Consider the following 27,695-nt stretch of genomic DNA (forward strand, 5'->3'; position numbering starts at 1 on the left):
ATGGGAATAGAAAATGCTTCTCCTCATGGAAGGAGGAGGTCTGGAGTACATTTCCTTCTTCATTCATGGTGCAGAATCATTCGGTTAGAGCATGGTGCTGATAATGCCAAGGTTGCAGGTTCGATCCCTGTATGGGAAAACTGCATATTCCTGCATTTCAGGGGGTTGGACTAGATGATCCTCAGGGTCCCTTCCAACTCTACAGTTCTATGATTAGAGGCACCAGGGCAAAACCCAGAATGAGTTCTTATTTTATGTTAAATCCTGACAGCCAGGAGAAACTGAATGAGTCTAAATGCCAACATGTTGCTTAGATTAAACAAGCTCCAAGCTTGTTATTAAAAAAGACAGAGCGGGGCAGTGCTTATGTTTCCCCCCCCCCTTTTTAAAAAAATTATTTACAACATAGTCCACAACAACTCATACATACAAACAAACCCACCAACATTGACAATTTAATTATCAAACTCCGATCCCCTTACATAAAGAAAACATAACATAAAACTAAAATACTTCCTTTATCCTGCCTATGGCCTCCTTATTTACTTCTTGTATACTTTTTCTTTTATATATGTGATTATTACAATTTTTCCTAGTTATGACTTCAAAAACTGCAAAGTCTCCTGTAGAAATTAATCGAAACATGTCCAGGTATATATTTGGGGGCACTCTTTGTTAAAGTATTCTCTGCATTTCCCCCATTCTTTTTGAAATTCTTGTCTGGGTTGTCCCCTAATTGTCTCTGTTAATCTGGCCAGTTCAGTATAATCTAATAATTTATCCTGCCATTCCTATTTTGTACTTATGTTTCTTTGAACACAAATGCCATCATCTGCATAATATCTGCATGAGCATTTAGGAATTAGGCCATGACCTTCAGATGTTCTGAAATTCCCTTGTAAAGCCACCTGTGCAGATCCAGTGTGAGGCAGCCCCTCTCTACTATCAGAAAGTTCTTCCTGATGTTTAGTCAGAATCTTGTAGCTTGAAGCCATTGATTCGAGTCCTACCCTCCAGAGCAGGAGGAAACAAGCTTACTCCCTCTTCCATGTGACAGTCCTTGAAATATTTGAAGATGACTATCATATCTCCTCTCAGTCTCCTCTTTTCCAGGCTAAACATACCCATCTCCTTCAACTGTTCCTCATAAGGCTTGGCTTCTAGACACTTGAACATCTTAATTGTCCTCCTCTGCACATGTTATATAAGAAAAACAGGGCTTTTCTTATATAAATAATTGCATGTAGGCATTGTGTTTTTCAAAAGAGATATTTTAACCCCCCCCCCCGTGAAATAGTATTTCACACATAATCCAGTCTTTTAAAAGGACATGACAAAAGCAGGGGGGGAAATCATTTTCAAAGATAACCAGGGGTTTCAGGTAATTAGGATTCCAACTGCATTCTAGTTTCCCATACTATTTCAATGAAAAATGATAAGTTCATTTTTAGTTTCTCTTTTCAAGCAATAGAACTTTCAGCTGTAATTATTAAAGACTGAATCATCACAATATTTAAAGATATGAAAATCCTGTCAGCTGAGTGGCAGCTCTGCAATTATAGCTTGCATTCATAATGCAAATGTGTGATGCCAGTTCCTCAGACTGCCGTCTTCATCTTTTGTCCTCTCCTAATTCATTCCTTGATTTTTTGTTTTTGTAGTTGTTGTTGTTAATATGGAGGCCCCAATCATGATATCCTGTCCTTTGTGTTCACATTCTTTAGCTGGAATAATAATAATGATATTTCACTCAAGTGTTTTCTGTTTCAAGGACATTAGCCTTATTCATAACACTGGCTGATTCATGTGCCTTTGCAATATTTATAAATTTGCTGAAATTTTAACATTCTATGATATTCTGTTGATGCAGATTTCTATGTCATTCCAAAAAGAGTGATCATATTTTTCAGTTGAGTCAGTGGAGCAGCTATTCTTTTCCTTGACATGCATCTGATCTGAGCTGTCATTTTTGCTGGAAGTGAAAAAAGACAGGTAGAACTTGAATAGCAGGTTCCATTCAAAGTTTTTGAAGAAGGATCTGGATTACAGTAATTTTATGTGTTACTATTGGGGGTGCATGAAAGGGGACAGAGTTGTGTTTGCTGGGATGGGACAGGGTGGTGCTCTCAGGGGAACTCAGGTTGACAACATTGGTATCTGCAGGTGTGAACACACCTGCAAGGCCACTCCTGCTGTCTTGGAGCTCCCCTGTTGACTCATGTTCAGCTTGTGGTCCACCAAGACCCCTAGATCCTTTTCACATGTAAGCCAGGTGTCCCTGATCTTGTATTTTTGCACCAGGTTCTTTTTGTCTGAGTGCAGAACCTTACATTTGTCCCCGTGAAAATTCAGCTTGGGCCCATTCTGTCTTCCGAGGCATTAGCTACCCATCCCAGCTTGGTGTCATTGGCAAATCTACAGTGGAACACTTCTTTTGAAGTGTTTGAGTTTGCAAAGTCTTAATTTTGTTGCATTTTTATAATTGCCCCATAATACAAGTTATCTGGGCAGCATAAACGTAAAGGTAAAGGGACCCTTGACCATTAGGTCCAGTCGTGACTGACTCTGAGGTTGCAGCACTCATCTTGCTTTATTGGCCGAAGGAGCCGGCGTACAGCTTCCAGGTCATGTGGTCAGCATGACTAAGCCGCTTCTGGCAAACCAGAGCAGCGCACGGAAACGCTGTTTACCTTCCCGCCAGAGTGGTACCTATTTATCTACTTGCACTTTTAATGTGCTTTTGAACTGCTAGGTTGGCAGGAGCAGGGACTGAGCAACGGGAGCTCACCCCGTCGCGGGGATACGAACCGCCGACCTTCTGATCGGCATGCCCTAGGCTCTGTGGTTTAACCCACAGTGCCACCCACGTCCCAATCTGGGCAGCATACAAAACAAATAAAAGAGTTGAAATGCAGCATGAAACTATTAAAACTTAAACATAATTAAAACGCTTTTTTAAAAAATGGACAAGAGAACCAGAACAGAAGGTGGTGGTGGTGTGGGCAAACACTAATATGGCATTAGGTGAATTACTCTAGGAATACTGCTCAATAACTGGGTGCCATTACTGAAAGGCTCTCTAGGAATCAGCTTGGACTTGAGTATACACATATGCTATTGCAAGCATCCATAACTCTGATAAGTATCAGGCATTGTGTTTTTCAGTCATCTTCTGCACTGGGTATTTGTCCAGCTTCTCACATGGCTAACTTTGCTACTACCCTATTCCCCCATATTTCTTTTCTAGGCAACCTCTGGGTCAGACAGAACATAGACTCCTGCCCAGTGAATATGTCGACATTAATAAAACTTTTCTGTCCTCAGCTGCTGACTGATCCAAACCCTTTGACCCTCTAGAAAATTGAAGGCACAATGAGAAATTTCTAATAAAAATGAGTGTGATTGCAAAGCAAGGAACTGAAGAGGAGGCAGCATGACTCCAATTCATGGCATAGACTCAATGGTGCAACAAATGCAAATTTACTTTCTGCCTTTGTTTAATCGTTCAGAGTCTTTAGGGCATTACCTTTACTGCTCGTAACCAGCACATATAAATAAGAGTATAAGCATTTTTCTCCAGACAACAGAACAGCAGGGCAATTTTTCAGGCAAGTTCTGAAAACAGTGAATTCTATCAAGGAATTCATTGTTTCTAGAAGCTGCCCTTTGCAATAACTTACTAAATGTGGCTGTTGGGGGGGGGATGGTTCTTCGCAGCTGCAAACACACTTCATCCCAGAGCTGGCCGTGCGGATGCTTCGCAAGACAATTGATGCCTATAGCGGTAATGAGAAAACATTCTTCTGCCCCCACATCAAGAAAACTGCCAGCGCATCATAGGGAACCCTCAGCATCATCTGCTGTGGCTCTTTGTGAAATAGTCAAAGGGTGCCCTTGACTCCAGTAAGCAGGTAGACTTCACTGCCATAGAACAGCAGCTCCCTGTTGTGAGAAAACAATGGATCTTTTGTGCCTGCTAGCTAGCTGGGTCTGACAGCCAGGGGAACGCCAAAGGAAAGCACTTCTCTGTCTGAACTGAACAAGAGCAAACTGATTTCCTGCAGAATTGCCACAAAACTGGATCTCCTCCTCTTGCAATAATGAAGTTATGAGACCCTCTGGAGTGACTCCATCAGAATTGTACATAGAAATTGTATTTTCTGTAGCTCACCGGTGTTGCTTTCCTGTTTCCACGCCAAAGACAAATGAATGAAGGGTGCACATTCTAACACACTTATGGACACTCATCGGGAAGCCACGTCTCAAGCAGAACTTCCTGATGTGCATTTGTCTGTATTTATGGACTTCTGTCTTTCATTCATATACTGCATGTATTAACTGAATGAATGTCACACCCGTGGCATTCATTGGGGCCAGGTTTGTCCCACCCCTATTCCCAGAGGAAGCAATGTGAACCTGGCAGCCAGTGTTGGTATGCTGGTGACTCTGGCCAATAGGGAAGGCTGTTATCGCCTTTCTATAGAGGGATGCAATCTTTCTCTTGAGGTTATTCTGTGAAGCCTGCTTATCTTACCGGTTGGTAGATGGGGTGACAGTAGCCAAGTAGAAACTGATTCATTCATGAGGCAGGTAATGTATGCATTGAGGGAGATTGAGATAGACTTCCCTGATGAGACTTCCTAAGGTGCTTTCATACTTCTCACTGCCACTCAGTTCAAAGGGTGGTGGTACTTGTAAGGGCTGTAGCTGAGTGGTAGAGCATCTGCTTTGCATTCAGAAGGTCACAGGTTCAAGACCCAGTATTTACAGAACTGGGAATGGATCTGAAATCCTGGAGCCACACTGCCAGTCAGTGTAGACAATGCAGAGCCAGACAGATCACAATGATCTGACTCAGTATATGGGAACGACCTATGTTTCTGGAGGCTTCATCCAATTGATTGCAGGCCGGCAGAGATGGGATTAAGTAGCAGTCGGATACCTCCTTGGTTTGCCTTAATGAGAGCTAGTGATGAAAGCCAGTAATGGTCTGGATGTGGGCCACTAAATGGAAATGGAGTACCTAGAAGATGAAAGTTGAGATTGGTCTGGAAGCTGCAGCTGGTGGAGAATGGTGTAGCAAGTTTACTCTTGAATAAGATGTACTAGCTGCCAATGAGCTACTGGGCTATGTTCAAGGTTTTGTTTTCATCTACAACACTCTGAACAACTTGGGACCAGGATGCTTGCAGGGGTGCCTCTCTCCCTGCTTCCTGTCCAGACAACTCTAGTTAGCAGCAACCTGGGAGAGGATCTTTGTGGTGGCCCCTTTTCTATGGAATCACCTCCCCTCTGAGTACTGACAGTGGTGATGACATGTTGTTATTTGTAAAAAAACAACAACCATATCTGTGCACACAAGTCTTTTCTGGTGTTTAATGTCAGGAATTAATGATGCTCTTGGGCTATTGCTTACATTTATGGGGTGGTATTCAACTGAATATATGTGTTAATGCAAGAATTAGTGCTAGTGTGAGAGGACTGTGCCCCCTTCTCCTCTCTGTGTGCCCCATGCCAGGCCCAAATCACCCCTGCAAGATTGGATGAAGGCTCTTTAGGAGTGTGCAAGGGAAGGAGATTGTGAGAACATTTCGTGTACAAGGAGAAATCCTTGTGCCAACGGAATGTTCTTGTTAGTGGTGCATTGAATACAACCCATTATTGTAATGTTACCATTTTTATTATTTCATCTTTTTTATCATTTTATAAATAAATAAAAACAAATAATCATTGGGAAGTGCTGGCTAAGAATGGGGATGGGTGTATATTTATTCTTTCTTCGCAATTTTTCTTCAAGGAGAAGGAGAAGTTTTTTTAATGTCTTCTATTCTTAATTTAGGAGCACAAACATGTTATGGAGATATGGAAGGGAAAAGTATGTATAAAGGTCAGCTATGCTGTCTCAAATTATTGTGCTTACATTTGTGTAAAAGCTTTTTTTGTGGGTGGCCAAAGTACTCCTCTTGTTATTCAGATCCCTGGCAAGTTTGCTGGTCTCTGAAGTGTTGCTGAGCTTGGGAGAAACATAGTAATTGTTTGGTGCTAAAGGATAATAGGATAGCTAACAGATATTGTGATGGACTGGGTATACACTGGGTGAAGAGAACATTTATAGGAAGGACTGCCTCTGTTTCAGGACTACAGCCAGTGATGTCACTTTGATTCATCATATTCCGTAAGGGTTTTCCAGGAATTATTTTGTGACTAATAGCACAATCCTAGATTCTCAGTGTGTCCTAACTAAATTATGCCTACTCAGAACTAAATCCTCCTGAATTCAGTTGGACTTACTTCCAGGAAAGTGTAGTTTGGATTTCAGCCCTAAAGAAGAAACCAAATTCAACATGGTAGGCTGCGGTTTGTTGGTTTTTTGCAATGTCTGCTTGCTCAACTCTGCTGGCTTATTGATCCAGTCTCCTGCCAGCTGTCAACAATGAAGTGACACAAGAGTCACTCCATCAGCACCAGCTTTCCCCTTCCACCCATCAAGTGGGAGCTAGCATAAAGCATTGGGTCCTATCTCAAGCCAGTTGCTGCACCAGCCTGAAAATGAAAGATGTAACTGGCTCAACCATCTTCCCTTCCTCATCATCCACCATGGTTGCTGTGAGCAGCCAGGATGTGGATGGAAAAGTGACTCTGCAAAGCTCTGCTGGAGAGGAATGAGGGTTTGGATTGCTCTGTTAGTCGTGGCAGGTTTATGTCATGTAGGACATGTGAAAGGCTTTGGTGATACACGTATTGCTCAAGCAGTAAATATTTTACTTTGTGAATTAACTTCTTTTATGAATAAGGAATTGTTAACCAAAGTGATTTCAGATACTCCAAAATAATACATTGAAATAATAAGATCATGTTCCCTATAATAATTTAGAATGAAATACTTAATTTTTCTGTACCCACTTACATGCTGAGTACCCACAGTACTGTAATTATAATCCTGGATGAAGTTTTATGATTTATGAACAAGGCCTCGGAATACACACACACACACACACACACACACCAAGGACTTCAGTATGACATGTCACAGTGTTTGTGCTTTAGGTAGGAACAGGCTGAGGGAAGAAGCTTCTCTCTGAGGAAATAGCAACTTTATCAAGGCTGAGACAAGACAAAGAGATTAGTGAGTAGCTGGGAGAAAAAAACCAGCTAGCTATATCTTCCATTCATCATGTCTCCACCCTGATAATGGCTATGTGCTTTATCTTTCAGGTAGTGATTGACCCAGGTTTAAAACAACAATGCACTATTAAAGATGAGAAACAATGAATACTAATAAAGTCAGAACTATTGGCTTGCTCTTATGTGCACATGCAACTGGCATCTAAAAATTTCCCAGTGTGACCAGAAAGGTTGAGAACAAGTATTAACATACCTCTGTGTGTGTATTAGGCATATGCACCAGGCACAAGAATGGGTTTGGATACCACTTCGGTGCTTCAGGAAACAGTCTGCCTTGATCTGAGGTACTTTAATTTAACTCTGTCCAAGTCTCTTTAATTTCACTGCTAGGAAGTGGATGAAATTTGTAGGCATACTAGCCACTCAAGAGTGGGCAAAGCTTGCTGAGTTTCATACAATTTGTGGGCAACCTTATTGCTTTAAAAAGAAACATCTATAAAATCTTCACTTTTGAATGCCTTTGGGCAAAGGTGTCTTGCCCAGTACATTTCCAAGGACAGTTCAAAGTGTTGGTGTTGACCTTTAAAGCCCTAAATGGCCTCGACCCAGTATAATTGAAGGAACATCTCCACCCCCATCATTCAGCCTGGACACTGAGGTCCAGCGCCGAGGGCCTTCTGGCGGTTCCCTCCCTGAGTGAAGTGAGGTTACAGAGAACCAGGCAGAGGGCCTTCTCTGTGGTGACGGCCACCCTAAGGAACGCCCTCCCACCAGATGTCAAGGAAATAAACAACTATCTAACTTTTAGAAGACATCTGAAGGCAGCCCTGTTTAGGGAAGTTTTTAATGTTTGATATTTTATCACTTTATTAACAACAACAACAACCACAGCAGCAGCAGCAACAACATTTTGTTGGGAGCTGCCCAGAGTGGCTGGGGAAACCCAGCCAGATGGGCAGGGTATAAATAATAAATTAGTAGTAGTAGTATCAGAAGGAAAACTCCAGTGTTTTTTTTTCTGTAAAGGTAGCCATTCTAGTTTCATGGTGTGTAGAAAAAGAACAATTTAATACTCCCTAGTGTTTTGAGGGCAACTAGTCTGAAAATTGCAGACATAAGTGAGGTGCCACTAGTTTTACAACAACAACAACAACAACAACCATGCCACATTGCAGCTAGGCACCCTTAAAATTGATTTAGAGGTGGAAAAAACAGAAGTAATTAACTTGTGATTATATACTTGAGCTACTAGTCATGAAGGTGCTTTCCCTCTGCTCTTCCCCTCCTAGCTTCTAGAATCATAAATTCTCTTCCTGCAAAGTTGCTTCTTCCTCCAAAGCACTGGGATAAAACCATTTCCCCGTGTTACAACCTAGATCTGTGTCAATTTAGAAGGCACTTTCCCTTCTCTTTCTGATCCAGAAATTTTCATTACACAGTAATCTGAGTCCCATATTTTCAATTTTAGCAGATACTTGTCTTTTTTAAAAAAGGATTGTTGAGTTGCTACAAAGTGCTTCAGGGATCCCTGGTTTGACTCACGTAACCTTGCAGAAATCCTGCTTTGTCTCAGAGAAGCCACACAGCCCCCAAAGGCACTCACATCACCTTTAACTTGTGGTCATGCTGGGGCTGATGGGAGTTGGAGTCCAACAATATCCAGAGGACCACAAATACTGTATTGTTGAGTTTAAGGATGAGGTAGCAAGTGTTGCAAAGGATCTTGGAGAGATATCTGCAATCTTAGAGAGATGCCACCACTACAGTGGTACCTCAGGTTAAGTACTTAATTCGTTCTGGAAGTCCGTACTTAACCTGAAACTGTTCTTAACCTGAAGCACCACTTTAGCTAATGGGGCCTCCTGCTGCTGCCGCGCCGCTGGAGCACGCTTTCTGTTCTCATCCTGAAGCAAAGTTCTTAACCTGAAGCACTATTTCTGGGTTAGCGGAGTCTCTAACCTGAAGCGTATGTAACCTGAAGTGTATGTACCTGAGGTACCACTGTATAGGGTTAAACAAACAAATAGTCTTACACTGCGGCTTCCTCATGCCATCTAATCCAGTATTATATTTTCACCAGTGACCAGTGTATTGACCCTAGAAGTTCACAAGCAGGTCATGAGGGAAGCAGCCAGGCCATGGTATTGATAACCAGAATTTGCTATGCCAAGCTATACTGCATCTGGATGGAGAGATTCAAGTTTATTATCATAGCCGATAGGCATTTATAAGTATCCATGAAAGTGTCTAATCGTTTTGCTAAAAACTACAGGATTATTGAGCAGTTATGTGGGATTAACCCTCGGAGCTACTGGGTCCTTCACAAGGATATCACCTCAGTTCTTGGGGAAGGGAGGCTGAGAATACTGAAAATATTTAAATATAAATAACTATTATCCAGATGGGAAGCCAGTGTGGCAGAGGGCATGTTCAAAGACAAACCCAGCTGCAGAAATGAAATACAACAGAAATTTAAAAATAAACCCTACAAGATGATTTGTTATTGCTATTACTAACTAACTGCAAAGTCTGTCAGAGATATTGACAAGTCTGACATTAATGTCCCATCATTGCTTGTATTTTGTTTGTCTAAAGGGGCTGTGAAATGAGAAGAATGAAAGAGATTTGAATGTGTCATCTTATCCCAGGCTGGAAAAAAGAAGGAGCTGGCATTACTGGTTAGAATATTTGTATCCTCTTTGCTCTTTTTGAACAAATGAAAAAGCAAACTATGCTATTATTATTATATTTATTGTGATTATTATGTTTTGTAATAGTAGTAATGAATAGGAGTTTTTCCTCTATTGGGTACTGTGCATTACAAGCACAGATTTGAATTCATTTTTAACAGGCTTGGTATTTAAAGATGATAGAAATATTGAGAAAATTTCTCTAGGGTTTCTGTCATGTAATTATGAAATACTTCCATATTAAGACAGACAGTACGCTATATGTAAGCAAGCATGCTTATTTCTGTCAGCATAAGGCGACAAGGAATTGTCTACTTCATCTTATTGTGGTACAATCACACTGTGTTTCTATGTTGTGTTTTATTTTTCCCCTATACATAGAAAGATGGTAGCTTGCTTGTGGGCTGCTGTGAGAGTGTTTCCTTCAGAATTCAATTCATTAAATGTTAGAAGACTCTACCTCTTAGGACTGATATTGTAGGGAGCCTGATCTACCAATAGGGTTGCCATACATCTGGGAAAACCAGGACAACATGGGGGTGGACAACATGCCCATCTGGGTGGATTTTTAGATTGTAAAGGAAATGTCCAGGGTTGTTGTTTTTTTTGGGGGGGGTGTTATTTGGGCTCAGGCGGATCAGACTTGGGCTTGGGTTTGGGCTGCTCTGCACTCTACAGCCACTGCTAGTCCAAACTGGGGAAAGAGGCATTCGGGCATGGCGGCAGCCCTGCATGCCAATTTCCCCAGTTCGGGCTGGCAGTGGCTCGGGCTGTCCTCGTTTTTTGCTCTTCAACATCTGGCAACCCTATCAACCAATCTATAGGCCAATCAAAAGTAAATTAAGAAAACTCTTCTCACCATGAAGAAATATATACATACTACAGAAATCTTTGGTTTTTTTTCACTGCAACAGACTAACATTGCTAGCCCTCTGGAAATCTTGGCATCCTGTTTTTAGGGATGAACCAACATGGGACCAGGAGGTCTAAACACAAGAAGGGAGGTTCTGTGTGGAGAAAGTTGAAGATCTCGGTCTACCTATTCCTTCTTTTTCTGGATAGTTAAATCAGAAGTGCTACAGAATATTTCTAGGCTGTAATATTGCAGCTGGAATAAGCAAGAATAGGCTTGCAGAGGATAAGCTGCAAATCAGTAAGTTCAGAAGTCAGGAATGGGAAATGGCTGTTTTCAGTTAACACATAGCAAATGAATTGTTTTAAGACTGCAATCCTGTACCCAGTTATTATACACACCGGTATAGATGTGATAGCACGTAACTGAGGTGTTAAATTAGGGAAATGTTTCTTTCTCTTTAAACTCTGTTTAGGAATCTTACATGAACACATGTAAAAATGTCTCAAAATAAAAGAAAATACAATAATAACGTTATGGGCATTGGATGCTTTGGAATAGATGCTTCTTTATTCTTTGGGTTAGTTGAATGTCAGACCATATGTGGTTTATCCAGGGTTTCTTGTGTGTATGACTGTATGAATTTCTATTCTGTACCCCATGATTCCACATATACAAAAATAGGATCAAGAAATAGGCTCTGATGGCTTTTAGACCATGGGAACTATGGAAAAAAGTGAAATGGTTAGGTCTGTACTTTAGTTCTGGTCAAGTGGTGTTTGTTTGATGTATAATGCTTTTAATCTGCTTTGCTACCTCTCCTTTGCTTCAAAGGGGGACAATGGTGACATTGAAAGTTTTTTGTTTTTTTAAAAAAAGAAAACACCTCTGGTGATGGTTGCCATGTTTAAAACTTGAGGGGCATTTGTATTATTCTGCACATTAGAGAAGATTTGTCTGGGATGCAGTGGATTTCAAATTTTTCAAAAAGCTTAGTTTCACATTAAAAGGCCATTGAACACAAAGGCTCTGTCTTGGTGATGACATTGCCAAAACTGTTATTTAGTGAAAGAAGAGGCCTGACATTACCAGATTATTTATCTTAAATTAAGCCTTTTTTCGGCATAGCCTTCCACAATAGTGTCTAAGCCTTTCTGGCTGCTTTACAGCACAAATTACAAAGGCACTTGCCATTATTATGAAGTATATTATTAATTTTCTTTCACCCCCACAAGTACACAGAGGATAATAATTACATTAGTTGGGAGCTAAATCCAAGCTGCCTTTCCAACAAGAGATGTCAATGGCACAGTGTCCGCTCACTATGAAGTTTGCTAAATCTTTGCAGATTATTTATGATGTAACTTGACCTGAAGATGCCATTTATCAGGTGGTTCCCCCCACCCAATCCCACTTCACAGCCAATGCAAACAACTTCCCACACACTCAACCAGGAAAGGTCCAGTGGTGGCAATGACCAGGAGAATTTCTTATTAGCTGCTATGCCAACTGTGGCTCTGCCTGGAGAAATCAGACCTCTCCTCAGTTATCAATGTTCTAGTCATTTCCAGACTCGACAGTAGCTATGTGTTGTAGATGTGGTTGCCTTTAATAGACTACCTCTCCCCATAAGAATTGAAATGGACCCTGTGACCTTCCTCCGAGGCCCTTCTTCATGTGCCTCCTCCAAGAAAGGTCCAGAACAGCCCTCACTGTTTGTGGAATGACCTCCTTATGAAGGCTTACCTGGCACCTTAGGGGCCAGGCAAAGAGATTCTTCTTCTACTTTGGCTAATTAAACCATCTATGGCCTTTTAAACTGGGGGCTAAACATTGGGGTATTGTTTTGTTTGTTACCATGTTGTTTTTAAATTGTAAACTGTTCTGTGATCCTTGGGTGAAGAACAGCATGATAAGAATGTTAATGTTAGTAGTAGTAGTAGTAGTTTGAAAAATTCGTAACTTTTAATGACAATCCAGAAGTGTTATAACAGAGAAAGCGGATAGACAGAAATGTTTATCTGTCTTCCAGAAAACCAGAACTTTGGGTCACTCAGAATCAGTTGGCAGACAAAATTGTTTTATTTGCCTGTGGAGTTATCTTTCAACTTGATGTGGTGATAGCCATTGTCCAAGATGGCTATTAAAAGAGGATTAGGCAAACACATGAAGGATAGATCCATCATCAGCCATTACCAGTGATAGCTCAATGGAATTTCCATGTTCAGAGACTCTGAATCCTGGTTGCTGGGGGACAAACAATGGGAGGCGGCTGTTTTTTTCATGCCCGACTTGTAGGCTTCCCAGAGACTATTTTGCTGGAAACAACTGGAAACAGGATGCTAGACTAGATGAACATTTGGTCTGATCCAGCACACAATGAATGCCAACATGAAGTAACCTGATCCACACTTCCGTACGCAACAGGGTGCAGCTGTCCTTCAGATTTTGCACATCTTTAATGTTTGGGATGTAGTTCTGGGCTCAAATAAATCTGCAAAAATGCATATAAGAAATACATACGGTATTTTCAGAGAAAGAACATTTAGATACTTTCTAGGAAGCACTTTTTTGTTCATTTTCTAATGTAAATTAATACAGAAATGAGATGAAATGGATTTATAGATGAACATATGCAAAAGTGACATGGACTTGAAACAGATCTGTTTGTCCATCACCACTTGGTGGGAGAAAGCAGTCACAGAACGCTACTAGCAATAAGAGATCCTGAATTTCAACTACCAAAGAGAGAGAGAGAAAGGAGTACTCCTACATTTGGTGTGTGTGTACTGTCCTGTTCAACCCAGTTTCTTCAGTCACTCAAAGGCAAGTTTAGAGAACACTTTGTTCCCCCATCCTGTCTCAGCTTTCTTTCTCTCTCTTTTTCTCTTCCTTTTACATGCTAATTCCCCGCAGTGTTTAAACAGTTTCCAATTGCACAGACCTTTTCAAATGACCCGTGCTCTGCCTGACCAGAGCATGAACCCTTGCTCCAGTCATTTGCGGGGAGGTTCCCCATTCCATGCATATAAATACATGCTATAAAACCACAGAGCGCATAGTTAAATGCACACTCTTTTGTATGTAAAGCTTCTTTTTCTGCTCAGGCTAGTTTAGCGATTGTATCTAAATTGCTGTTTGTTCTGAAAGGGGCTTCCAGGAATCTTCCCTTGTACTTAAAAGATCTTGATCGTTTTCTTTTCTTTTTTTGAAAGGTACCTTTCAGTAAATATTTGCAGCTGGTGCTTTCTAAGCTGCGGCGTCCAATTCTGTGCTTTAAAACTTGGATCATATTTCATGCTGGAGTAGTCATTGACGTGAGGCGTCCAAACGGCCTTTGTCTCCTTCCTTAAGGAAAGCCATGCCGTTTGGTTAAAGAAGTGGCCTTGGCAGTAGAATTGGCTCATTAAAAATTAGCTGATCTCGGATAAATAGGGCTTCGGTACACTTCATAAAGATCATAATAACTGTAATAATAAATTAATTAATAATGCATGAAGGGAGAAGGGCTCTAGACATATCCAAAGACCCTCTCATCTCTGGAAATGGGATTTTCACAAAAGCAGGCTTACAAGGGCAAGTGTCCTTGACGGCTGAAGCTTGGCATTCTTACATTCTGGCGTGTTTTCGATGTACCTTGGAGTACCTCGACAGAAATAATGTTTGTCATTTGCAACTCAAGCAGTCAGGATGCTTTGACAGTGAGAACCATCCCTTTGGCCTCATTTCAGAGGGGGCTGAGCTCCAGAAAGCAGCACTTGGCTCTGAAATCAGAACCACGTGTCAGCAAGGGATTATTTTTGTCTACTGCTTAGACAGGAGGATACTGTTGAGTCATGCACTGTGTCTTCCTTGCCCTTCCAGCATACTGAAAAGGCTCCAAAGTGAGCAAAGGAAAGGGGCTTCTCCAAGTAGACTTGAGTTCTGACACTTTCAAATTTAAGTACTCCTCGTTTCCTGTTCCATCTGACATTCTGATTGCAAACTGTTAGTTCAAATCAACCATGCTTGCTCAGATAGTGTACCATTCCTGTTTTCGGTGTGTGCAAGTTGGATCTGCAGCAAGTTGGATCCGCTGTGGAGTGTTCCTGTTCACAACCACAGCCAGCCAGCCGCGTTCCCTTCCAGAATACTCCATTCCATCCGGTTTTCTGCACTCCCAGTGTTCTACTCCTTATCCAGAATTCCATGACCACTGAGCACTGGACTGTTTGGGGGTCCACCTTCCAGATTTTTTGCCTCCCTTTTTGAACCCACTGAAACTATTATGCATGGTTTGTACATCAGCTGGCTACTTCAGTATCCACACTCAAAAAATTACTTAGCTCCGTGTTTGTGTGTGATATCTAGGCACACATATAGAGATACACAGAGAGAGATGCATACGATAACTTTGAATACAGTTGCTTCATACACGCAAACATCTCTCTTTTATTTTAAAATTAATTAATTAATTAATATACCACCCTATACCCACTGGTCTCAGGGCGGTTCATGGAATAAAATCAGAATATAAAACCAAAAAGTACATAAATCTGTTTCGCAGAGAAATCAGATTTGTATATACACCACAATCAGCAGTACTTCTTTTCGACTCTCTACAAAATGCATCATGTTCCCAACCCAAAAGCATCAATGTGGGAATTAGAAGTGAAAAGGATAAAATATGATAAGTGACACTGGCGACAGAGGCAGGGCATGTACGAAGGTTGTATATAGAGAATATATGCAAAACATTCTATATATACCATATATGTATATATCCCCATCTTGGAAATACATTTCATTGTTTTCAAGCCTTTCTTATGTGCAAATAGATCCTTTGAAATTACCCTAGGGAATACCCCTATTATTTCCCCATCTTTCCTCTCATTTAGCAAGGACTAGTCAAATGTGTAGCATATATGTGCCTGAAGGAAAGGTCAGTTCAGACTTAGCTCCGTCGCAGGTCTTCCTCGGGGACTGGGAACAGATGGTGTCAAGACCTCCCACCACCCGCTTCAATAGCTTTCCAGAGGTTCTCACAATTCATCTTGGTGGACAATGCTCCCCAGGAGACGAAGCACCTCCCAGAGTGCTGAATGGATTAGCAACACAAATCTCGAACTGAACATTACTCAGGATTCAATGTTAATAGCATGACCTGAAAGAAATATTAGGCTAGCTTGTGCCTTTGGCCTTGTGTACACTGTCTCAACAACGAATTAGCCACAGGTCACACATCATGTGGTGGTAGTTGGCTGATTATGTTTGAAATCAAAAGAATCGCGCAGTGCTGTATTGATGAAGAAATCTATAGATTCTCTTTTTGTGGAATAACCTTGAAAACTGGTTCCATTGTACAAGGGACATGTCCCTTGTTAAACTGGTAGAAAGTTTGCACATTTTTTAAAAACAACAACAACAACCTTGCACACTATTTTATGATATTTTGCTTGGCCTATTAAAGGTATTGCCCTATATATACTTTTCTATATATATTTATGGGCCAACACAGCTACCTTTACTTTGTGTATTGATTCCCTGGTTCTTCATGAGATCACTTCAAAAGGGATGCATTTTTTATGGTGCAACCATGTTAGGTGCAATAGATATTTAAATAATGTTCCTGGGTTTCAAAGCACCACCATTTCTGCGTTTTTCTTCTCATCTGACAGAACTGTATGACTGGGTGAAATTCAGCCATCTTCATCTTTCTGCATGCAGTGAAGATTCTCCAGGGAAATAAAGTGGGAAAATCTCATGCTTGCTGACTACAAATTACACCAGCTATAATTTCAGCTGTAGTTGCACTACCTCAGCAGAGCTCTCTTGTCTCCAGATGTGGTCAGGTGGCTTAGACCTTATGTACAGCAGGGGAAAGGATTTCCCCTTTAGCACTTCAACTACACTAGCTCCAGTCAAATTGGGTATCCAGATGTGCAAACTAGTGTGTGTTTGTGAGGGGGTAGCTAGCATGGCTGTATGGCGGTTGCAAATTGGTCGCTATTCAATTATAGGTGCTTGTGAGAATCACACAAAAATGTTAGTGCTAAGCATTAACTTTCATAAAAAGTCATCAGAACTTGAAGTGTCTTACCTATTTCTAGCAGCTTTAGCGATTTTTGTGAGAGGACTGATAAACAGCTTCGTAAAGTGATCCCCGATTATCTTGGATAAGCTATATGACTGGAAGTGTTGTCATACTTCTAATGGACTTAATTTCGCTATAGCATACCCCCCAACGCCTTGAAGCCAAAATCCTGGACACCTTCTTCCTGTTTTGGCAAGGCGGCCATTTTGGTTGTGGTGAGCTCATGTGATTTTGTGACATGGTTTCCCTCACAAAAGCACTTTGGGGGGCACAAAACATGCTTTGGTGCTGCAAAATTGTGTGAGATCACGGCCACCAAAATGGCTGTCATTCTCTCATGAGGCAGAGTATGCTATATTGTTTCCTGCTTGGCAGGGGGTTGGACTCGATGGCCCTTGTGGTCTCTTCCAACTCTATGATTCTATGATTCTATGAGTCTATAGTGACTTCAATACATAACTGCATCTGATGTGCTATATAAGCACTGTGATGTCCGATAGTATGCAGGACTAGAAGCAATGGTACCCTCCACCATTTCTCTGATGAAAATAGGGACGTTCCAATTCCATAATGATAATGTGATTATTTATACCCCACACATCTTACTGGGTTGCCCCAGCTACTCTGGGCAGCTTCCAACATATATAAAAACATAATAAAACATTATTTATTTATTTTTTAACTTCACTATACAGGGCTGCCTTCAGATGGCTCAGGGGTCGGATAACTCTATACCCTTCAATATTTCTCCAATGAAAATAGGGACCTCCTAAGGAAAAGTGTGACATTCCGGGATCAAATCAGAACCCACGATGGCTTCTCTAAATCAGGGACACCCCTGGAAAATAGGGACAGTTGGAGGGTCTGCTGGCATTGCCTTCTGCTGAGATAAAATCTACCTAGGCCTCTCAAAATATTTTTAAGATTGGTTCTTAATGCTGTTGATGCCCCCGCTCCCCAATATTGTTTTTAGTGATAGTTTGAATTGTTTTTATAGTCTAGTGAAGGGCTGGTCTGGACATTTTTCTGCCTGTGACAAAGCAGAGAATGCCATTATACCTTCTGTCTAGTACCCAATGGTGGCCAAGGTATTTTGCCACCTGAGGCAGGAATTCCCACAAATGCCTCTCCACTTCTCTGCCATCAAAACTCTTTATTTAATAAATTAACCAACCATTTCCTGACACCCTGCCTGAGGCAGATGCCTAACTCTGCCTAATGAAAGGCTCAGACCAGGTGGATATCAAACAAAAGAATGAACAAATGAACAAATAGACTTGAAAATCCATGCAAGAGCAAAAAGCAAAGGGACAGTCCTGGTGATTACAATGTTCTGCTGACATAGGCATTTGTCTTAGAAAGTAGACTGGGATCACAAAGTCAAAATCCACCCCCAGCTGGCTTCCACCCACTATCGACCATGGTTGCATTTGAATTGATAACCTTGAGATAAAAGACGTCCCCAATCTGCAAAGTTATCGAGCCTTCAATATGCCATGTAAAAGTTCTTGCGTCCCCAATCTGCAAAGTTATCGAGCCTTCAATATGCCATGTAAAATCAATTTTCATATGACATTTTTTTGATACAATCATTCCCCTTATTAATTATTATTAATATTAATGACTGCAATTGTCTTGATGGATGTAGTCATTACTATCAGAGTACGTAAGTTCATTGTCTGTGTGCCTATTGCTTCTTGTGTCTCTTCCACACAGTTGCTGTTTAGATAGGCAACACTGATAAAGAAAAGGCAAAGAGAATAGAAAACTAGGTTGCGTTCCTTTATGCATACTGAGTGGCAGTGAAATATTGTAAGGACCCCAGCAGTCAAAAAAATAAAAATAAAAAGGAGAGTAATCCCATCAAAGGTGGTGTGTTATTTCCAGTAAATTGAAAGCTGAAATCCCATTTTGATGATGAAATAAGCATGTCTGCAGACTAATATGTGAGAATGTTAAAAAATAGGTGACTTAAAATAAAATCAGTGAGAATATGCAACACGGCAACACAAATCACCAGAGGGAAAATTCATTGAAGGAAGCAAATTACATGCCCTCAGTGGAATGGCTTTTTGCCCCAAGGAAATAGAAAGCAGGTCATGTTAATGGGCAGGGGGAACCTTGGGAATTCGTCTTTCATATACATGCCCCTTCTAAAATTAAAGCAATCATTATATAAGGGACAAAGAGCACAAGTTGGATAAAAATCTTAAATACAGTATCTCTCTCTCTCTCTCTCTCTCATTCACTCACATACACACACGAAATCAAACCCAGAAAGAAAGAAATAGTGGCACATGTAAGAAATTTAGTCTGTGCAGCCCAAATGCTGAAGTAATGAATGGATCATGCAGCAAACATCATAAATCAGTCTCTTTCATTCAAATTTAATACAAATGACCCACAAGCTCAGAGTTTAAGTGACTTCAAAGTCCAGTTGGTGCCCTTGGACAGGAAACAGATGTAAACAGGGCTAAAAATTACATCAAAGCTAGATTCTCTGAGCACAGTATGCATCGCTCATGCTCTAGTGTGTTGCAGTGTGTAAATTAAGCAGCCAAATAGCCAGTGTTGCCTTGGGATGGAGGTCACTGAGAGTTGTCTGGCAGCTTGCTCATGGGATCACCACCAAATGACTTTTCTTCTTTCTTCCATGATACCACAGCAGCTGCAAATGGTGGGTAAGGCACTTGCCAAGGGTTGAGTTCCTTTAGGGGCCCATGAGAACCAACAGCACTGCTGTGCTTGATGACACTTGGTACTAGGCTTAGTCTGATTAGAAGCATCACTCCAGAATCATCCATAACGTTACCATAATTTGGAGATAGTTGTGGGACATTACTTGACTGGCATGTTAAGGAAATGTATGAGATGCAGGAGCTGTAGTTCCCCCTTATGACACCTCGGTGTATGTTCTTCTCTGTGGCTGTAGGCCCTTGGCTTATGTCTACGACTTCTGCTTCAAAAAGGAGGAAGTGACTCTTGGATCCTTTTCAGTCTTGTTTTGCACAAGAGACCTCCTTTGAATCCAGCATGAGGATAAGATCTTAATTAACTGGCATTGTCCAGTTCCCACTGATAATAGGCCTTTGAAATCTGCAATCATGCTTTGGAAAGTTCAAAGAAAGTGATAGCAGTTCCCATTTCAGTAGGCCAAAAGATAGATATCAACTTTCTTTTTTCTTTAGAAAGAAGATTCATGTATGAACCATAAACGTACCATGTGCTTTAGACTTTCAACAGAGTTGTTCACCGAGATAGGAATTTTAAAGAGGCTTCGTGGTTACTGAAGGCGTTTCAGCCAAGAAATTGATTAATGTCAAGATGCCTAACCTTATTTATAGATCACACTGGTAAATATACCCAATTTGCTTGTTTAGATTTTATCTCATGCTATCTATCACAAAGGATGAGGGCTGACAGCCACACGAGGCCCAACATTTTGTTTAAAACAGAATCTAGTCCAATTTAACTCTTATACAGTAATATTAAAAGCTGTCAATTCAGTTGCACCAGAAATACTACAGACAGAATATATATCACCAATACATAATGTATGTTTCTCAGGAGTATGAAAGATATAGAACCTGGGCCTGAGAAAAAGGCACTTGCTGGGTAATCTATTGGGAACACTGTACAAAGGCTCTAGCATATACCGTACGTTTGATGTATGGTGGGTATGGGAGCAGCCTTGGGCTCATGAAAGCCCCCCAGTGAGTACGCAGAACATCATAGGAGATCTAAGTTGAACCTCACCTAACTGCATGATCCATTCATCACAACAAAAGAGAAAGACCATTCCCTCTATAGATACAGCTTATTATTAGTAGATAGGTAGCCGTGTTGGTCTGCCATAGTCAAAATAAAAAAATTCCTTCCAGTAGCACCTTAAAGACCAACTAAGTTAGTTCTTGGTATGAGCTTTCGTGTGCATGCACACTTCTTCAGATACACTGAAGGTGTATCTGAAGAAGTGTGCATGCACACGAAAGCTCATACCAAGAACTAACTTAGCTGGTCTTTAAGGTGCTACTGGAAGGAATTTTTTTATTTAGCTTATTATTATTCCTTGGCAGCAGGATGCGGTCTCACTGTTGATCCAGCATGCACAAATAGATGCTTCCAAAAAAAGTTCCTGCTCTTCCTCAGCATGCATGTACATATGTACATATGTATGTGCAGGCAACACAAGGAGCCATTAGAAGGAATGGGCGCTGGTTGTATGTGCCCTTAATATCCTGTCCTTCTCTTCATGATTCAATTTATCAATGCTTTGTGAGTATCTGAGTAATTTGAATCAAGGAAGAGATGTTAGATGGTCCACTCAGCAGATGACAGCTGAACCTGTGTTCGAAGGCAGGGTGCATCGGAAACAGTGGAGGTAATTCCTGTCCCTCTGAATATAGTAGTGCATGCTTTCAATGTAGGTAGTACTGTTTTTATTTTCTTGTATGCTTTTTCTTCACAATTATAATCATCTTAAAACAAGCTCTGGAAACTTATTGGGTCCAAAAGCTGCCAGTAAAAGTGGTTTGTCACCATTGCAGGTATTAAAAGGGATCGCTACTCCAAATTTTAGTCCACGACATCAGAGTAGCTACAATGTCTTCCACTTTCGGGGCACCACCAAACCCATCCAAATACAACAGTTCTATTAGGATGGGTTTGGCAGTGCCCCAAAATTACTGAGTAATGTATGTGAGGCTACAATGAGATTGCTATAGATGGTGGCTGTGAAGTTCAACTAGGCACCAACATGGGATATGGAATTCCAAGATCAAGTTTACCAAATCTGTTAAGAGAATCTTCTAGCTAGATGGATGAATAATGCACTAAGATAATTCCCAATTTGTCTTAATAATTCAGCACCAGGTACCTACTGCTTGATACGTAAGATAGCTGTCAGAATTCTGGTTGTGGAGCAGCTTATAAATGTTGTTAATAAAGAAAAAAATGAAATATGGAGAACCCTGCAAAACACAGCATACCCTGCCTCATTCCATCCCAGTTCTGTGCCGGTTTTGGAGCAAAACTCCAGCTGCATATAGGAACACAGAAAGCTGCCTTATACAGGGTCTTACCATGGGCCGATTTAGTGAAGCATTGTCCAAAGTCCAGGGGCCAGCAAACTTTTTCAGCAGGGGGACAGTCCACTGTCCCTCAGACCTTGGGGGGGGGGGGTCAGACTATATTTTGAAGAAGAAAAATGAACAAATTCCTATGCTCCACAAATAACCCATAGATTCATTTTAAATAAAAGGACACATTCTACTCTTGTAAAAACATGCTGATTCCCAGGCCATCTGTGGGCACCGGATTCAGAAGGCGATTGGGCAGGATCCGGCCCCTGGGCCTTAGGTTGCCTACTCATGGTCCAAACTGACTGGCAGTGGCTTTCCAGGGTTCAAGATGGGGAGGGGGGTGAATTCCCATCCCTACCTTGGAATGCTAAGTATTGAACCTAGGACTTTCTGCATGCAAAACAGATAATTTGCCTCTGAGCAACATGGCCCAAATTCTATATGATATAATTCAGGAAAACATTATTTGCTAAATAATTCCAAACATGGCTGCAATAGTAGAATGTATGTCAAAGAGGAAAAACAAAGCAAAGAAGCTGAGATGATTTGGTAGACTTGCAGATGATATGCAGTCTAGTTTAAACAATTATTGATTAAGAAGGGCCAGCAAGTGCTTGGAATACATGAAAATTTACATAAGCAAATTGGCTGATCTAGATAACATGCATCTTTGGGGGGGCTAAGGGAATTAGTTAATGAATGTACAACTCATAATTGTCTTTAAAATACTTGGGGGCTATTTCTTTTAATCCTTGCTCAAGCAAAGTCAGTGGGGATCAGATACAGTGGGTTATTAGAAGGCGTGACATAATTTTTATCTTCATGCTGCTAATTTGCTTGTGCTGATCTCATAAGAAGAGCTCTGCTGGGTCAGACCAAAGGGCCTTTTGTCCAACATCCTGTTCTCCTGCTGGCGAACCAGATGCCTTTGAGAGGCACAATAAACAGGACATGATCACAACAGCCCTCTCCTACTATTGTTCCCCAGAAACTGATGCAAGGCCCTCGGTTAGTGGCCACTAATGTATGACTCTGCTTTGTTTTGTGTAAGTGTGCAAGTGGGAAGTTCAGCACCTACTCTGTTTTAGATGTGATCATAGTTGACGACAGAATAATTAAAGAATTAGGGTGGTATACAACAAAGTAGTTCCTTCAGTAGGTGGACCTCTGGTTACATGATGGAACTTCTCCCTCTCAACTCCCTTTGGGTTCCACCAATGCTATGGAGGAGATTTGAGGAGGGTAGGGGGCATGTACAGAGAGACTATTGCCCTATGCAAACTTATAATGGGGGAGCTGAATGGAAAATGGAAAATTAGACAATATGGAAGATGGCAGCTGCTGATTGTGTTTGTGTAGTGTGGCAGATAAGAAACATAGGGTTTGGCAGGGAAGAGGGCCAAGTTGTTGAGGGTAAGAGTCTAGGTGGGGTCTTGGCATATTGTGGCTCTGGCAGGGTGGGATATTAACTCAGGAAGCAAGTAGCTCCCCCCCCCCCTTATTCATTTAGGGCTTTAAACACCAAATGGGCTTAGCCAAGAGCACAGATGTGACTTTGCATAACTTCTGTTCTGTTCCACAGGAAGTCTCTGGGGAACTGTGATCTGTTCCATGTCACATATTAAATGAATGTGATTATGGGAAATAAGTCATTTAGCATTTAACATACACCAGCCCCTTTCAGATTTTGATTGAGTTGATGGACAATGAATGGTGGCTTACTGAAGTGGCAGAACCAAACATTCCAAGAAATGAGCAAAACTAGTGATAGATTCTTGGTTGTCCGGCAGCTTTCCTGGCGGCTGAACTGAGATTTCCAAGAAATAAGTGAAGAAAACATGCCCTATCAATCTGATTATAAGTCAACAGAGCTGGAGTTCGTCAAGCCAGCCATTGTGTGCAGCAGTCAAATGAAATCTTGGCAACATGTCTTCTCTTACTGGCAACAATCCTTGGTTTGTTTTATAAGATTTGCATGCCCCATTCAAAAGTGCTCAGGACTCCTACGTACCATAAAGCAAAAGGCTAATGCTGAATGCCTTGCCTAGATGTCTGATTAAATGGTCCATCCTTTCCTGCTCTTTGCCATTTTGCAGTGCAGTGCGTTGACATGGATTTCTATTTCCCCCTGAAAGAATACATTTAAAAATGATGGGGGAGGGAAAGAACACAGCAATTGCAAAAAAACCCACACAGGAGCAGCATTTTTGCCTGATTTTAATAATTCTCATAACTTTCTTCCTTCTCACAAACATAGAACATATGAGTAGAAATCTTGTGTGTGGAGAGGGAAGAGAGAATTCCCCCCTATTCCTGATTAGCCATTGGGCTCCCCACAAATTTGTCCCAGATGGTGTGGAGACCCTCTGGAGCAGCATGAGAAGTTACAGGAAGGGCTGAGAGGGGAAAGAGTGGGAATCAGTGAGAATTGCCCTACCTCCTTCCACCACTGGGAGCCTCTGCTGGATCAAAGACTGTGTCATCAATGGAAGAAGCGCTGATTTTAATGGAAGGGCGACTCAGATCCAAGCCACTTAGATTGAGGAAAGTGGGGGGGGGTGGGGGAGGAGAGGGCAGTGTGTTAATTTGTCTTCAGTAATGCCACTGTGCAGACATCATCATGCAGCTATATCTGATTGGCTATGTGCTAGCATGATGTCATCATGATGGCCTTGTGATCTGAGATTGGCCAGGACCACATAGGGGGAAAAGAAGGTTCTCAAGTAGCAGATGGTGAAGACAATGGCTACCAATAAGCATGAAACAACAACAACAACAACAAAATATCTTAAGAGTAATCAATAGTTTTCCCCATTCATTCATTCCCTCCCATCAACTTTCCCAGGGAAAAGCTAGTATTTTCATATTTGTTACCCTACCCACAAGGACAGAACTTTTAAGAGATTGTTTAAGGAGAACTCAGATGTTAGAGTAGTTAACAACTCGCCATGGGATCCGCAGTAGACAACAGTTTACCTGGAAAGAGGATAGACATCAGTAGAACACAGACGTTTAACTGAACACTGCTGTAGCTTGATTTCCCCATCATTTTTCCTTCTAAAGGGCTTTCAAGTTTGCTGTTGCCACTTAGAGCTTAGTGTAAATATTACACTGCTATTATTTACCAGCTGGAATGAACTGGAGAGTATTTAATGTACTGAGTACTGAAGGGACCAGCCTAGTTGCCCTATGAGCACATTAGGCATGAATTATTTCTTGATATGGATTTATTAAGAGTCTTTAAACTAAATGACAGTAGCTCATTAAATTCAATAAGCTGGACACTATTATCAGAATAATAGGCAGGGCCCTTTCCCCCTGTTTCCCTACCGCTTTGCTGTTTCTGTAATCTGCATAACATTTGAAGGCACCTGACAGATGCTTCAGATATTCAAGCATTTGATCAGCCTTGTAACCTTTTGAAATTTAGAAGAGGGATTGTTGAAAAGCGCTGCACATGAGGACGGGGAAGGGGGGTGGATAAATACACCAGCAAATAAATGCATGGTTTTGCTGAGGCTGACAAGTCATAGGGATCTGCTGTGAACAAGAAACAGTTTCTGCTCTAACCAGTCGTTTGAAAAGCTCTGTCATTTGTTGGTTACCACATACAGTGTCTCTATCATCAGAAGAGAAATCTTGGCTCCTGTCAAATGGTGAGAAAACTGCCTACTAATAATTCATTTGGCATTATATCCAAAAAATGTCTCATGCTGGAAAACAAAGGTGCACTGTCTGTGCTCATACTCTCTTGTTATGATTTTGTTGGGAGAAAGAAGGGCCTGCAAATGTTCTATGAAATCTCTTTTATCTAGGATGGAGGAGCCCTTTCTTCCCTAGAAATGCATTCTGATTTTTAGATCATTTACTAGTACAAAGCCCCTTGAAATTTAGGTGACAGAGAGACCTGGAAACTATATTGCTAACTGGAGTCAGTGGAAATACCTGGGATTGAACTTTAGACTTTCTGTATGAATAGTGTGTGCACAGGACAAGGAGGAATTATCTATAGGCCTTCTATGCTGGACCCTTAAGGTACTTGGGAATCATCTGAAACATTACCCATTAATGAATCAAGCATTCTGCCTTTGGAAGTGCATTCGCTTCCAATCTTCCCTCTAAACACAATCCTAAGGGCAGCACACACAGTTCCTTTGTGCAAAATGGCACTTTGAAAATAATAACTTGGTTCTCATTGTTGTTAAACATCCATTGCCTGTGCTGCATCTTCACCAGTTGAAGCCATTATAGCTCGTAATGTTAGTCGTTTATTTAAGAAATCTTTCCGGCATTTGTAAGATCACAGGAGAGATGAGCTGAGAGTGCAGTTAAATAGGTTGGCAGTGAAAGTACTGCATGGATGACGGGCCCATGGAGATCCCACCCCCCCACTGATGTCAGCAGCAGTAGGACTCAGACTGTCATCACTTTTTAGCAAGGTAAATGAATGTGTTTTAGAGACATTTAGTTGATCGACATTCAAAACACTACTCGCTGTCACAAAGGAGATACACAAAGAAATGGCATGGGCGGGCGGGCAAGGGCCAGTACTATTCAGAAAGCAATTGCAGTATTACAATATATGCCATTACCACTAAACATACCAATATGTACCATTACTCCTCTAGAACCAGCTCTAAATTCTGGTCACTATGGAATGCTTCCTTTAGCACAAACACCATCCATCAAATTCTAAAATGCAAATGCTTCTTGACTCCCCCCCCCCCTTTTTAACAAAGGTAATCTGTGGCACTGGTCCGCAGATTTCCTGGAGTTAGAGCAGTGCTGAAACTGTATTTTATTTCCCCTGTGCAAAGACATGTAAGACAACACATTGTCATCGGAATTAAGGTGATACTAAAAGCCTTCTCACTTTACTGTTTTATATTCAAAGCCAGTTGGACAGTTCCCAGAATTAGGCTGCCTTTTTGGTGTACTTTAGAAAAACTAAGCAAACCCTTTCTGTTAACGTCAACAACCAAAGCACATTTCCCTTCCGCAATAGAATGATGTTGGCCTTGAAGAGGCTGTGCAGTACATCTTGGAAAACAAAACAGAAACAATGAAAAATCTAAGAGTGTGGAGTATAAACAACTCAGACCTGCTGTCCTGAAAAGAGTTATCTTGTTACAGAGATTGATGTTCTATGGCATTTTGTCAAGTGAAGGCAGGTACAGTTCCACCGTATTGAGTAACAGTTCGACTCATCTTGGAACTTTTTCAGTTCGTGCACAGAAGCAGAGATAGCAGAAATGACTTATGCATTGACTTATCTTGCACCCAAGATAACATCTGAAGGAGGTACTTGGACATCTCTCTTAGTGACATGCAGGAGCTTCAGTTACAAATGTGTTCCTCCTCTGGAAGCATAATAAACGAATAAATGCACTATGCCTTAACAAAGTAACCCTAAGTGAATAGCTACAAGGGGGGGGGGGCACAGAGGCCAGAGTGTGGAATTATGGAGTTCTTAACCTCCATATATACTTTCCTTTCAGTGTAGGGAACATACAATTTACATTTAGATGTTTTAAAAAAGACTGTTTTTTCCCACAATGTCGTTCAGACGTAGCCCCCAAAGTTATCATTAGCAAAGTTTTTAGATCAGTGAAAAGTAATGAGGAGATTTTTAATATGTCTGCTATGAAGGACATAAAGAAATAATAATAATAATAATAATAATAATAATAATAATAATAATAATAATAATAATAATAATTTATTTATACCCCGCCACTCTGGGCGGCTTCCAACTGAATATTAAAAACAATACAGCATTAGAAAAGAAGAAGAAAAGTGGAGGGGGGCATTTTAAAGAATTACTAGGTGTGTTGGGTATCACTCAAATGGTAGGTGGCTTGACAAATGGTGAT

General features: G+C 41.1%; 1 protein-coding gene across 6 annotated transcripts in view; it reads left to right on the forward strand.

Moving 5' to 3' along the window:
- CHL1 (cell adhesion molecule L1 like) overlaps nucleotides 1-27,695 on the forward strand; it is a 201,548-nt gene that overhangs the window by 37,901 nt on the left and 135,952 nt on the right. Inside the window, exon 3 of one of the 6 annotated variants that reach the window (XM_081183983.1) lies at nucleotides 9,721-9,803. The exons of the other annotated variants lie outside the window; for them this stretch is intronic. The gene's annotated coding sequence lies outside the window, so the exon portion shown is untranslated. The remainder of the gene's footprint in view (nucleotides 1-9,720; nucleotides 9,804-27,695) is intronic. 6 annotated transcript variants of the gene reach the window in all.

Source organism: Podarcis bocagei, assembly GCF_964188305.1.
Source record: "Podarcis bocagei genome assembly, chromosome: 2".
NCBI lineage: Eukaryota > Metazoa > Chordata > Lepidosauria > Squamata > Lacertidae > Podarcis > Podarcis bocagei.